The following is a 15,309-nucleotide window of genomic DNA, read 5'->3' on the forward strand; positions in this document are numbered from 1 at the left end:
ATGATTAAGTAATTTCACACCGGTTACAACTATGTTTTTTTCTCGGCATTTAAAAACCTTGACATTTACATTCTGTAAAGGTCATTACTACATTCATTTTTTTCTGCACTGTCATTAATTGTTTGGATTCCTAAATCACATGCTTTTCTACATATCATAGAAATCTGCTTTGGAATATTTAACTGAATGTGAAGCTGATTAATTGATGTTTCTGATGACTCAGTTGTCAGTCTTTAACCACTTGAGCCCCGGACCATTATGCTGCCTAAGGACCAGAGGTCTTTTTCCAATTTGGCACTGCGTCGCTTTAACTGCTAATTGCGCGGTCATGCAATGCTGTACCCAAACGAAATTTGCGTCCTTTTCTTCCCACAAATAGAGCTTTCTTTTGATGGTATTTGATCACCTCTGCAGTTTTTATTTTTTGCGCTATAAATGGAAAAAGACCGAAAATTTTGAAAAAAAAATGATATTTTCTACTTTTTGTTATAAAAAAAATCCAATAAACTAAATTTTAGTCATACATTTAGGCCAAAATGTATTCGGCCACATGTCTTTGGTAAAAAAAATGTCAATAAGCGTATATTTATTGGTTTGCGCAAAAGTTATAGCGTCTACAAACTAGGGTACATTTTCTGTAATTTACACAGCTTTTAGTTTATGACTGCCTATGTCATTTCTTGAGGTGCTAAAATGGCAGGGCAGTACAAAACCCCCCCAAATGACCCCATTTTGGAAAGTAGACACCCCAAGGAAATTGCTGAGAGGCATGTTGAACCCATTGAATATTTATTTTTTTTGTCCCAAGTGATTGAATAATGACAAAAAAAAAAAAAAATATTTACAAAAAGTTGTCACTAAATGATATATTGCTCACACAGGCCATGGGCCTATGTGGAATTGCACCCCAAAATACATTCAGCTGCTTCTCCTGAGTATAGGGATACTACATGTGTGGGACTTTTTGGGAGCTTAGCCGCGTACGGGGCCCCGAAAACCAAGCACCGCCTTCAGGATTTCTAAGGGTGTAAATTTTTGATTTCACTCTTCACTGCCTATCACAGTTTCGGAGGCCATGGAATGCCCAGGTGGCACAAAACCCCCCCAAATGACCCCATTTTGGAAAGTAGACACCCCAAGCTATTTGCTGAGAGGCATGGTGAGTATTTTGCAGCTCTCATTTGTTTTTGAAAATGAAGAAAGACAAGAAAAAACATTTTTTTTTTCTTTTTTCAATTTTCAAAACTTTGTGACAAAAAGTGAGGTCTGCAAAATACTCACTATACCTCTCAGCAAATAGCTTTGGGTGTCTACTTTCCAAAATGGGGTCATTTGGGGGGGGGGGGGGTTTGTGCCACCTGGGCTTTCCATGGCCTCCGAAACTGTGATAGGCAGTGAAGAGTGAAATCAAAAATTCACGCCCTTAGAAAGCCTGAAGGCGGTGCTTGGTTTTCGGGGTCTCGTACGCGGCTAGGCTCCCAAAAAGTCTCACACATGTGGTATCGCCGTACTCAGGAGAAGCAGCAGAATGTATTTTGGGGTGTAATTTCACATATTCCCATGGCATGTTTGAGCAATATATCATTTAGTGACAACTTTGTGCAAAAAAAAAAAAAAATTGTCTTTCCCGCAACTTGTGTCGCAATATAAAATATTCCGTGGACTCGACATGCCTCTCAGCAAATAGCTTGGGGTGTCTACTTTCCAAAATGGGGTCATTTGGGGGGGTTTTGAACTGTCCTGGCATTTTATGCACAACATTTAGAAGCTTATGTCCCACATCACTCACTCTTCTAACCACTTGAAGACAAAGCCCTTTCTGACACTCATTGTTTACATGAAAAAGTTATTTTTTTTTGCAAAAAAATTACTTTGAACCCCCAAACATTATATATTTTTTTAAAGCAAATGCCCTACAGATTAAAATGGTGGGTGTTTCATTTTTTTTTTTTTCACACAGTATTTGTGCAGCGATTTTTCAAACTAATTTTTTGGGGAAAAAACACACTTTTTTAAATTTTAATGCACTAAAACACACTATATTGCCCAAATGTTTGATGAAATAAAAAAGATGATCTTAGGCCGAGTACATGGATACCAAACATGACATGCTTTAAAATTGCGCACAAACGTGCAGTGGCAACAAAATAAATAAATTTTTAAAAGCCTTTAAAAGCCTTTACAGGTTACCACTTTAGATTTACAGAGGAGGTCTACTGCAAAAATTACTGCCCTCGATCTGACCTTCGCGGCGATACCTCACATGCATGGTGCAAATGCTGTTTACGTTTGACGACAGACCGCCGCTTGCGTTCGCCTTAGCGCGAGAGCGGGGGGGGACAGGGGTGCTTTTTTTTTTTTTTCTTTATTATTTTTTTGCTTTTTTATCTTATTTTTAAACTGTTCCTTTCATTTTTTTTTTTTTTTAATCATTTTTATTGTTATCTCGGGGAATGTAAATATCCCCTATGATAGCAATAGGTAGTGACAGGTACTCTTTTTTGAAAAAATTGGGGTCTATTAGACCCTAGATCTCTCCTCTGCCCTCAAAGCATCTGACGACACCAAGATCGGTGTGATAAAATGCTTCCCCAATTTCCCAATGTCGCTATTTACATCCGGCGAAATCTAAGTCATAAAATGCTCGTAGCTTCCGGTTTCTTAGGCCATAGAGATGTTTGGAGCCACTCTGGTCTCTGATCAGCTCTATGGTCAGCTGGCTGAATCACCGGCTGCATTCTCAGGTTCCCTGTTGAGACAGGAGAGCCAGAGAAAAACGCGGAAGACGGTGGGGGGGGCATTCCCTCCCATGGCTTGTAAAAGCAGTCTAGAGGCTAATTAGCCGCTAGGATTGCTTTTACATGAAAGCCGACCGCTGGCTGAAAAGAATGATACCAAGATGATACCTAAACCTGCAGGCATCATTCTGGTATAACCATTCAAAGTCGTGAATGGCGTACCTGAAGACAAAAAAATGGTTAACAATAAAGCACAGTAAACGGTAAAGTATAAAAAATTGCATAACTGAAAAGCAAACATGATAAAACATAATAACAATAAAACATTGCAGAATAGAATACAGTAAAAAAGAGCAGAACAATAGAGAGAGAGAATAGAGAGAGAGAGAGAACAATGAAATGACAACTATTTTTTTTTATTTTATATATTTTTTTTTTTTTTTTTACACTTTTTTTGTAACTAACTTTTATAACTGTAAACGGTTCCAGGTTCGGGTCTCTCAAAATGCGATGGCATCTTGGGAGACCCTGTGAAAGTGTGCCTAGTCTGTGGAATGCTGTACCCTACGCTAATACTCAACTAATGAATAGTAGCGTTCAAAACATTCACCAATGCAAAGACCAGGATTGTCAGGACAGGAGGGACAATAATAGCGGGTGTCACGCCTATATCCGCGCTTGCTGCAGACACAACATCTTTTTTGGGGGGGTTCGTTGGGTAGGGGTACTCGGGAGGACATAAAGAAAATGCCTCTCATGCAGCCGACTGCATTTGGTTGGGGGAAGTACGGGCGCTGCAGAAGCAGTGGGTTCCCAATTAGGATTGGCGAATGCAGCAGGAAGGGCATTATGGGCACGACGGGCCTGTGTTTGTCTTCTTGGTGGCAGCGGGACACTACTTGTGCTTGCCACCTCACCAGCTTGAACTGCACTTATGGGACTCGCCACGTCACCAAGTGTTACTGCAGTGCTGGTTTGACTACGACCGGGGTGTACTAGGCCGCTGGCGCTTGCCAGTTCAATAAAAAGCTACAAAAAAAACTGTTAGCGATCGCAGGGATCAGGCCTGACTCTGCAAACACTGCAGTTATGCGTTAAGTGTTTTGTAAGTGACAGTGATCGATCGATACTGCACTTGGGTGGGCTGGGCCGGGCGGAGGGGCAAAATGCAGGTGCTAGCAGGTATCTGGGCTGATCCCGCTAACACTGCATTTTTGGGAACCCTAAACTGCTGGGGACGCTAGTATAGATCTGATCGGATCAGATATTGATCCGTTCAGATACTATACCACTAAGGGAGGCGTATGCTGCGTGCGTGGGTGTTAGCGGTACTGGCGCTAATCTGACGCTGCTTGGGGCTGGTGCTTGCCAGTTCACCAAAATACTACCAAAAAAACTGTTAGCGATCGCAGGGATCAGGCCTGACTCTGCGAACGCTGCAGTTATGCATTTAGTGTTTTGTAAGTGTCAGTGATCGATCGATACTGCACTTGGGTGGGCTGGGCTGGGCCGGGCGGAGGGGCAAAACGCAGGTGCTAGCAGGTATCTGGGCTGATCCCGCTAACACTGCGTTTTTGGGAACCCTAAACTGCTGGGGACGCTAGTATAGATCTGATCGGACCAGATATTGATCCGTTCAGATAGTATACCACTAAGGGAGGTGTACGGTGCGTGCGTGCGTGGGTGTTAGCGGTACTGGCGCTAACCTGACGCTGCCTGGGGCTGGTGCTTGCCAGTTCACCAAAATGCTACCTAAAAAACTGTTAGCGATCGCAGGGATCAGGCCTGACTCTGCGAACGCTGCAGTTATGTGTTTAGTGTTTTGTAAGTGACAGTGATCGATCGATACTGCACTTGGACGGGCTGGGCGGAGGGGCAAAACGCAGGTGCTAGCAGGTATCTGGGCTGATCCCGCTAACACTGCGTTTTTGGGAACCCTAAACTGCTGGGGACGCTAGTATAGATCTGATCGGATCAGATATTTATCCGTTCAGATACTATACCACTAAGGGAGGCGTATGCTGCGTGCGTGGGTGTTAGCGGTACTGGCGCTAATCTGACGCTGCCTGGGGCGACGCATATCACCGCCGGACGATCAGGGGGCTAAACCTTTATTCGGTAATAAACGGCGGGTGCCCTAACACTATAAAAAATAAACAAACTAACCAGCGTCACCCGTAACAGTTATACAGTGATCAGTGGTGAAAGGGTTAACTAGGGGGCCATCAAGGGGTTAAAACATTTATTCGGTAGTATATGGGGGTCCCTGACGCTATAAAACGCTGACGGCGAACCTAAATATTTAGGTCCCTAACTAGCGTCACCAGCGACACTAATACAGCGATCAGAAAAATGATCGCTTAGCGACACTGGTGACAGGGGGTGATCAAGGGGTTAAAACTTTATTAGGGGGGGTTAGGGGAGTATCCTAGACCTACAGGGGGCTAATACTCACTGTCCCAACACTGTAACTGTCACAAACTGACACCAATGCAGTAATCAGAAAAAAAAAAAAAACTGCTGGTGTCAGTTTGTGACAGGGGGGGGGGGTGATTGGGGGGGGATCGGGGGGCGATCGGGGGGGGGATCGGGGTGTTTAGTGTGCCTGGCATGTTCTACTGTGTTGTGTAGTGTTGGTGCACTCACATACCTGTCTTCTCTCCTCGGGCCGGAACGGAAATTACCGAGCCGAGGAGAGATGACACCATTTCCTTTGCTGCTGTTTAGCATACAGCAGCAAAGGAATGATTCGATTGGCCGGCGGCGATCGCGAGGGGGGGCCACGAACGGATGGCCTCCCCCTCACCTCCAATCGCCGTGGGACAAAAGACGACCGCCTCGGGCACCGGGGGGGGGGGGTCCGATCGGACCCCCCACCCGCGGAAGGCAAATCACGTATATGTACGTGATTTTGCCTGTCCGTGCCACCTTGCCGACGTACATCGGCGTGAGGCGGTCGTCAAGTGGTTAATATTGAATGGAAGCCCAAAAAAAAAAATACTGCGCTATCCCTATAATTGTATTATCATGCAAATATGCAAAAAAATATGTGAATAATAAACCAGAAGTAAACCTAAAAACTCCAAAAAGACAGCTGCAACCTCTAATGTGAGACAACCCACACCTAAATAACTATGTAAATAATAGGCTGCGCTTCCAAGAATTAGACGTGGTCATAATTGATAAACCAACTGAGTGACATTCAGCATAAACCAAATATAATAATAGAAAAAATTGATATCAACAAAGTGGAGATCACACTGATGGAATAGTGGGGATACAAGAGTTCAACAATCAAATGCAATTATAGTGAGTCCATATATTAGAAAAAATAAAGTCCTTGAAGATATAAAAAATTAAACAAAGAGAAGGAGAAAAACACCCGTTCTTCCAGTGATAAAAACATGCAAAAAAAAGGGACTGTCTCCCTAAGGAGCGTGATGTTGCTGGGAGAAGACGACAGCTCTGTCGAAACGGCGTAGGGAGGAGCGGCGTGCTGACGTCACCACCACACCTCGCTGAACCCGGAAGGAACGGGCAGCAGCTGAAGCCGGCCGGCACAATTTTAAGCGATCTTTTACTGCATACACTGTAAGTGTTATTCTTTTACATTATTAAAGAGTTTTATACTGTATTACGCTATGGAGCATTTTCTTTTCTCACATATTTGTGGATTGGGAGCAGATACAACTACACTTGGCTGATTCCCTGGAGTGGTGGCCTGTGATATATACCGCAACAGAGACCCAGTGGCTGGGGGACACACTCACCTGTGCGTAAGATCTCTGTGACAGGAGATCTTTGGATCTGGTAAGGGGCCCTTTCTATTTGAGGTGGAGGATCTCCCAGCAACATCACGCTCCTTAGGGAGACAGTCCCCTTTTTTTTGCATGTTTTTATCACTGGAAGAACGGGTGTTTTTCTCCTTCTCTTTGTTTAATTTTTTATATCTTCAAGGACTTTATTTTTTCTAATATATGGACTCACTATAATTGCATTTGATTGTTGAACTCTTGTATCCCAACTATTCCATCAGTGTGATCTCCACTTTGTTGATAATATTGAATGGACCCTGGGCAAACATTTTCTTGGGCAAGCAATTTTGCTCTCCACCTGAGACTTACAATAAATAGCAGCTAGACTTAAAATCAGTTTACTGAAATAGATCAGGCAGCGATTGGGATTGGTTGCCAGAGGTTACAGTGCATCATCACCGCTTACTGACTGGTTGCTAGAGGTTACAGCACACATTACGGCACACGGGTTAGTTGCTAGAGGTTACAGCACATGATTTCTGCTTGTTGATTGGTTGCTAGAGATTACTGTACATCGATACTGTTCACTGATTGGTTGCTAGAGATTACTGCTCATCATTACTGCTCACTGATCAGTTGCTAGAGGTTACAGCACATCATCTCCTCACTGCCTGCACACCATGGACTGGGTCAATGAAGTGACCCATCAATAGACAGAAAACGCCTAGGGATCCTAGAACTCCTGGGGTCAGTGGCAGTGCTGGGGGCAGGGGAGGGTGTGATTAATGGCAATGCTGTTTTTTTATTGACCACCAATATAAAGAGGAGTTTCAACACTGATCACCAATGTAATAGGGGTTTACACTGACCACTAATGTAATAGAAGCATTCACAGTAACCACCAATGTAAGGAGGGATTTACACTGACCACCAATGTAAGGGGGGACTTCACACTGGCCACTAGCGTGAATGAAAGGATTGTACACCAAGCCCCAATGTAATGAGAAGATTTACACTGACCACCAGTGTGACTGAGACATTTAGCCTGCATTCACATTTGTGTGTGTCGGGAACACAAGCAAAATCGCTTTCCTGACACCACAGAAACGTGCTGCCCTTTAGCAGATACACAGCAGTGCCATTAATTGTTAATGACACCCTCACGCATCTGCTGACATGTGCTGTAGAACTGTGTGATTTTGAAAAAGCGTTAGGGACTTTCTTCTGCATTTCTAGCACATAGAGCAACCCATTGAAATTATAGGGCTGCCCTACATGTGACCTACAGCTTTATCCAACCTGTCAGTACACCTTTGCATCCTAAAACCCCTGCCAATCTCTGCACCCCAAACCTCCTCCATCTTCTCCACTCCAACCCTCCGACCCTTTAACTCTACCTGCCTCTTCTGCTCATCTTTGCACCCACCTTCCTTACCACTACACATTCCCTCCTTGCTCACCTGTGCACCCAAAAACTGAAATTCCTTCTCTGACTACCCCTGCACACCCCACACTACCCCCCCACCATTTTGTTTACCTTTGCAGAACAGGCTGATGTTAGGCTTAATGATCACAGTTGCAGGCAGGACTCTTAAGCAGGCCCCTTTATCTCCCAGTGGGCAGCATTCAGTATAGGTGATGGTGAATATGACCTCAGGGGGGCATGATATACATACGAATGCCACCTTTATTTACATATCAATGCCGCAGATCAGTGGCTATTTACATATGAATGCCACTGATATTTACATATCAATGTTTGTTATTTACATGTAAACACAGGCTCTGCAGGTGAGTCATTTGTACACAACACTTAGCAGCAGCACTTCACACTGAGATATCAGGTGAAGATTTCAGCACTTCACACTGAGATATCAGGACACAGCACAGGACTAAAACTTCAAGGGAATTTAAACTGGAATAGTTGGCAAGTATGAGGCAGCTGCTTTGGGCCTCACAACACTGATGGGGCTCAGGGCAGGTGCCCCTTTTTCCCTGCCTTAAAGAGGGCCCTCCTCAGTTGTCAGTAGTGCCAAGGCTGAGAATTTCCATGGGAGCTTTATTTTCCTTTAACATTTTCCAGGAGTCTGTGGGCAGTACTGGGATCAAAAATCATGTTATTTCCCGACAGGAAATGACGCGATTTAAGGCAGTTGCAATAACAACGGGGCGGGACCTTCCTCCATCGCCGCCCGTTGTTATGGCAACTTTCTAAACAATCGGCACTATGGCCGCCGGAGAATCGTGCATGCGCGATATCAAGAGGTGCATGCTGGTTACCCAGCATGCACCTCACCATCGCTAATTCCGGAAGAGGTATTGATTGGGCTTCACATGCCCACAATCATCATGGCAACGGGCAGAAGAGGATTTAATGAGTTGTGAATATTAGCAGCATCCACTAGCAAACATATAAAATCGTTATTTATGATAATAATGCATTATGCTCGGATAGAAAAAAAAAATGTGTCCGGAACTCCGCTTTAAGAATATTTTGGAATACACTTATACAATCACCCAGCGGCAGACGCCAGTCTGGTCTCTGGAGTTCAGATGGGCGCGCGGAGCCCGGGAAACATATGTAAACGTGCGTGTAAGCGGGGGGGGGGGGTGGCGGCCATTACTAGGGTGATATTTATATACAATATATTAGGGTGATGTTCCAACCACTTGCCTACTGTGCACTTTTACCCTCTTCCTGAGGGCCAATTTACAGCTATCAGCGCTGTCGCACTTTCAATGACAATTGCGCGTTTTTGGTTTTTTTTTATGTTTTTCTTAGTTTCTGTTATATAATTTAGCAAATAAGTACTTTTTCTTCTTTACTGATGTGCACTGATGAGGCTGCACTGATGGGCACTGATGAGGTGGCACTGATAGGAACTGATGAGGGGTCAAGGATAGGCAAACGTTTTTCTTATTTTTTGAATTTTAGAACAGAAAATAAAGCGGTTCGATTGTTGGCAGGAGATTGGCTGTTCACAGACTGTTGTCCTAAAATCTTACTGTTAGTATGCTCCTTTTTACAATTGTAGTCCAATTTTCCACCAACAAATGTTGGATGACAGGTTAGTAAATTTTTTCGGCGGACAACAGTTTGACGTCAGATTTTCGTATAGTACACAAATCCGTCACACAAAAGTCGAAAGTACAAACACGCATGCTCGGAATCAATGCTCATCAAACACGAAATTTGCAGAAGGGGCCCAAAGGGAGGCGCTCAAGAGCTGAAATTCCTCGTAGTACGTCACTACACTACATTTGTGTTTGTGGTACAACAATTGTGTACCGTTGGTATGCAAGACAAGATCCTGGCACACCTCCTTTTGACAAAAAGGACAACATTTTTTGGGTTTGTATGTATTAAGCAGCTCTAATGAATCATTTATGCCTCCCTGCTAAGTAATATTGTTAGTCTATGACAGTGATGGTGAACCTTGGCACTCCAGATGTTTTGGAACTACATTTCCCATGATGCTCAACTACACTGCAGAGTGCATGAGTATCATGGGAAATGTAGTTCCAAAACATCTGGGGTGCCAACGTTCGCCATTACTGGTCTATGACATTTTTGCTGTTTTAATAGTTAAGCACAATGTGTCACTTTTTGATCTGCTTGTGCTGTACTAACAGGCCATGGTTGATTAAATTTTTTTATTAATATATGATGCCTTTATTTTATTTATATTTTGGAATTCAGGTGTTAGCTAGCAGCTGTGAAGGATGGTGGCGATGCTCTGGGCAGGTGTGCAGCTTTAAGATGTTGCGGGGCACTTTCTTTGGTGGGTGGAGAGATGCAGGGGGATTGCCACCTCATGCCTCTCCTTTATTCCATCCTGGTTGACCCTTGTTGCTTCTTTATGGACCTAACGCATGGCCGTAATATGGCCGCTTCTGGGTCTTTCCACTGCAAGTACTCCGGCCAGCGCATGCACGCTAGGTGCTGATCCTATTCGGCTGTTGCCGGGATGAGGCTGAAGGATTGCACGTGCGGTGCCTGGAGCATGTGCGGGGCTTTGACTGGGCGACGTCAGGTGCTGGAGTCATGGTGGCGGATGCGTGTCCTGTTGGATTGCACTGCACTTAAGGGCGGGGGGTTCACTCATTTATACCCGCTCAGGGAACTCCTTTTGCTGCTTTTGCCTGTACATGCCTCTGTGTGGTTGTATTATTAGATTGCAATGTAAGTACATGATGATAAGGTTATACGTATATATTATAGATTGTTTTATTATCTCTGTTAATTTGGTATGTTTTGCTGTCTATGTGTAGTTTAACAATTCACCGTGCACCCAAGAGCTCCTGAAGAAGTAGTTCCCTGCAGAACACGTTGAGCCAATATTCAATTTATAGTGGAATCCCCATTTATACTCAATGCATAAAATAAGTGCAGTGCAATTAAAACCTCAAAACTTAAATAAATACACTCTTCAAGTGCTAATAACTCTCCATAAATGATAACAAAAATAAATAAATACATGCGTGGAATTAAATATCCATCACATATCTCAGAACAACAGTCCCATCAAGTGATCCACACCGCTGTGTAATATATGAGTGACAGTTCATATATCTTCTCAATGTGTCCTGTGAACCTTGACCTATAGGTGAAAGACCTATTGATAAAGACGGATTCACGAAACGCGTCTCGGTGTACCACACAGCTTGCTATACAGGTCATTGGCTCTGGTTTCTCCCCGGGAGATAGGTGGTGAGATTAACAGAACCTAATGCACCGTGCTACCATTTATTGGATGCCTTTTTTTATCATTTGTTTGTAAGTTTAATGTATTAATGGAAGGGGGTCTTTTGGATAATAAAAAGCCTTATAGTTTTACACTATGAGGCTTCCTGTCTCCTTCTTTGCCCGAGTATTATGGAAAGCTCTCAGCTGATCCCAGTGAATCAGAAGACGTGAGTGTCTGTTTCCATATCGGCTGATCGTTTACTGAGGATCAGACGGATGTTCATTTGGCAGCAATCGTAGCCACCCCACATATACTATGAGGCTTTGATTGAGCTTTTTTTCTGGTTAGTGCAATTCCTGGAGGAAGCATAAGCACTAGATGTAGATTTTTTTTTTTTCAAAAATGATTTTTTTTCAAAAAAAATTTTTTTTTTTTTTATTGGGTGGTCATAAATTTTTTGGTTGATCATGGGGTGGTCATAATGTTTTGGCTGCTCATGGGGGGGTCATAATGTTTTGGCTGATCATGGGGTGGTCATAATGTTCTGGCTGATCATGTTGTGTTCATAATATTTTGGCTGATCATGGGATGGTCATAATGTTTTGGCTGATCATGGGGTGGTCATAATGTTTTGGCTGATCATGGGGTGGTCATAATGTTTTGGCTGATCATGTTGTGGTCATAATGTTTTGGCTGATCATGTTGTGGTCATAATATTTTGGCTGATCATGGGGCGGTCATAATGTTTTGGCTGATTATGGCGTGGTCATAATGTTTTGGCTGATCATGGGGTGGTCATAATGTTTTGGCTGATCATGGGGTGGTCATAATGTTTTGGCTGATCATGTTGTGGTCATAATGTTTTGGCTGATCATGTTGTGGTCATAATGTTTTGACTGATCATGGGGCAGTCATAATGTTTTGGCTGATCGTGTTGTGGTCATAATGTTTTGGCTGATCATGTTGTAGTCATAATGTTTTGGCTGATCATGGGGGGTCATAATGTTTTGGCTGATCATGGGGTGGACATAATGTTTTGGCTGATTATGGCGTGGTCATAATGTTTTGGCTGATAATGGGGGGTCATAATGCTTTAGCTGATCATGGGGTGGTCATAATGTTTTGGCTGATTATGGCGTGGTCATAATGTTTTGGCTGATCATGGGGGGTCATAATGCTTTAGCTGATCATGGTGTGGTCATAATGTTTTGGCTGATCATGGGGGGTCATAATGTTTTGGCTGATTATGGCGTGGTCATAATGTTTTGGCTGATCATGGGGGGTCATAATGTTTTGGCTGATCATAGGGGGTCATAATGCTTTAGCTGATCATGGTGTGGTCATAATGTTTTGGCTGATTATGGCGTGGTCATAATGTTTTGGCTGATCATGGGGGGTCATAATGCTTTAGCTGATCATGGTGTGGTCATAATGTTTTGGCTGATTATGGCGTGGTCATAATGTTTTGGCTGATCATGGGGGGTCATAATGTTTTGGCTGATCATGGGGGGTCATAATGCTTTAGCTGATCATGGTGTGGTCATAATGTTTTGGCTGATCATGGGGGGTCATAATGTTTTGGCTGATTATGGCGTGGTCATAATGTTTTGGCTGATCATGGGGGGTCATAATGTTTTGGCTGATCATGGGGTGGACATAATGCTTTGGCTGATTATGGCGTGGTCATAATGTTTTGGCTGACCATGGGGGGTCATAATGCTTTAGCTGATCATGGTGTGGTCATAATGTTTTGGCTGATTATGGCGTGGTCATAATGTTTTGGCTGATCATGGGGTGGACATAATGCTTTGGCTGATTATGGCGTGGCCGTTCTGGGAAGCCGTCATATGACGGCTTCCCAGAACGAGAGCCGCACGGCTCCACCATCATTTGACGGTGGGCAGGCGGCAAGCAGTTAATGGGATAACAATGAAGCTGCTTTGCTGGTGATACTGATGGAGTTATTGCAAACAAATTTTCAAAGGTTTTTTTTTTCTAGTGATATCAAGAATAATGTTAATATGCTTTTTTTTTTTTTTTTACCACAACACCATTATCCCATAGTTTTAAGATCAAAGATACAACTATGTTGGTGTCCCTTGTCAATTTTACTTTGTATTTTTTTAAATGTAACTGCCTACTCCCAAACTGTCATTTGAAGTAAAACACAGCTAAGTATTATTCTCCATAATTTTTTTATTGTGCATTAAAAAAAACAAAAAACAAATAAAATTAGACATGCTATCTGCCAATAGAACTTAACCAAAAGGGTGCATTCTATGCATACAAAAATCTAGAAAATATACCAAATCAAATCATTATTATTCAACCAAAAAATAAAATAAAGCCTCATGCATGTGTCCTGCTTCTTAATATAGGGGGTCAACAATGCCAAAAGTTGGTGAAAGCAGGGCTCCGTCATCCGGAGATAGTTTCGAAAATCATCTGGATTATTTTGCTGGAGCTCCCTCAGCAAAGGCATATGACGTAATTGGTCACGATTAATAAAGCAACCAATTTTTGGTCCAAGAACTCCTCCTCGTCCTGTTACTGGACTGGACTTGGGTCAAAGCAATAACTCCAAAGCCAATAATAAATAACACGTTATCTTCTCCGCTTCCGCAACATGTCTGGTTGACGAACGGAAAAGCACAAAATGAAAAGCGCAAAATGAAAAGCGTGAAATGTAAAGGTGGAATCAGCACTCACCAAACTTCTACTAACACGAAATTAGCAGAAGGAGCCAAAGGGTGGCGCTAAAGAGCTGAAAAACCACGTAGTACGTCAGAACGTTCGTGTTTGTTGGCCGACAATTCCTTGCCGTTTATATGCAAGACAAAATCCAGGCACACGCCTTCGGACAAAAGTCTGAGGTTTTGTCTGCGGACGAGGCTTTACTGCGACATTATTCAAAAATCCTTGAAGTCAGCCATGAGGCCTTCTCCTGAGAAACATCTAAAATAAATATTTAAAAAACATTTTTTTGGGTATGCTATGTGAATGAGAACAAATGATAAAAATATAGTGAGATATTTTGTCCAATTTGACTGCAAAAGTGAGAAAACAATTAACTAGACAAAACTTTTTTTTTTAAATTTTGGATAGAGTACGGGAGGGTTATAACCCGTCAGGTTTTTTTTTTCTTTTTGCCATCTGTGTCCCATTGAGGAGATTTCCCTTCACTTCCTGTCCTATAGTCAAAGCAGGAATTGCAAGGAAATCCTCCATAGTGAGGGAACCCCAGTGTGCCCCCAGGGTCCCATTGGAAGATTTCCCCTCTATTTGTGTTCTGATGTCAACCCAAAATTTGGAGTTTAATTTTATTTTCACTTTTTGATGCTAACAGTAAACAGGACAAATAGTGAAGCTCTCTAATGGGGGCACAGACTGCAATAAAAACTAACTAACTGGTGTTCTAATCTCTCTCTTACATCATTTACTTAGATGTATGCAGGTCTATTGAGTCTCCGCAATATATCTAATTTGCAAATCAGTGTACCCAACTTGCAAAATATGCATACTAGGGAACCCTTTAGGCCTCATGTACACTGGTGCTGGTAAATGGATGTTTAGGAGCAGATGGGAGTTGTTTCCAACTGCCCCTGAACTCTCATCTATGTTATCTTATCTGTCCATGTACACAGGGTTGTTTACAGTCGTTTCTAGGCAGTTAAGTTTAGAGGCATTTTTTGGAACTCAGAAGCTGAGTTTACAGGGATTTCAAGCGTCAAACGCTTCTATACGTGTTTAGCCGTGTTTCATTTATAGGCGTTTTTTAATTTTTGGCTATTTTGAAAGAAAATGATTTTTTTTTAAACACAAATGCGGCTAAACGCTAGCATGGAAAAACCCTGCTAAACACAGCATGTAAGCGTAGTAAAATGGATGTTTTAAACATGGGTTACTATCTGTCAAGTTCATTTGTTCAGGAGAGGTTGTAAAATGTCCCGTGTACATGAAGCTTACAACTCATGTTGATATATAGGATTTGGGGATTTACACAAACATTACTGAAAAGTTATACAAGCTTGATACATGTAATACCTAATGTTGTATACTTCCTATTGTATCAGTTAGGGATGAGATTTATGTTCGGGTCGAACATGAGTTCGACTTGAACATTGGCTG

This window comes from Aquarana catesbeiana, linkage group LG03, assembly GCF_042186555.1.
Source record: "Aquarana catesbeiana isolate 2022-GZ linkage group LG03, ASM4218655v1, whole genome shotgun sequence".
In the NCBI taxonomy this organism is placed as follows: domain Eukaryota; kingdom Metazoa; phylum Chordata; class Amphibia; order Anura; family Ranidae; genus Aquarana; species Aquarana catesbeiana.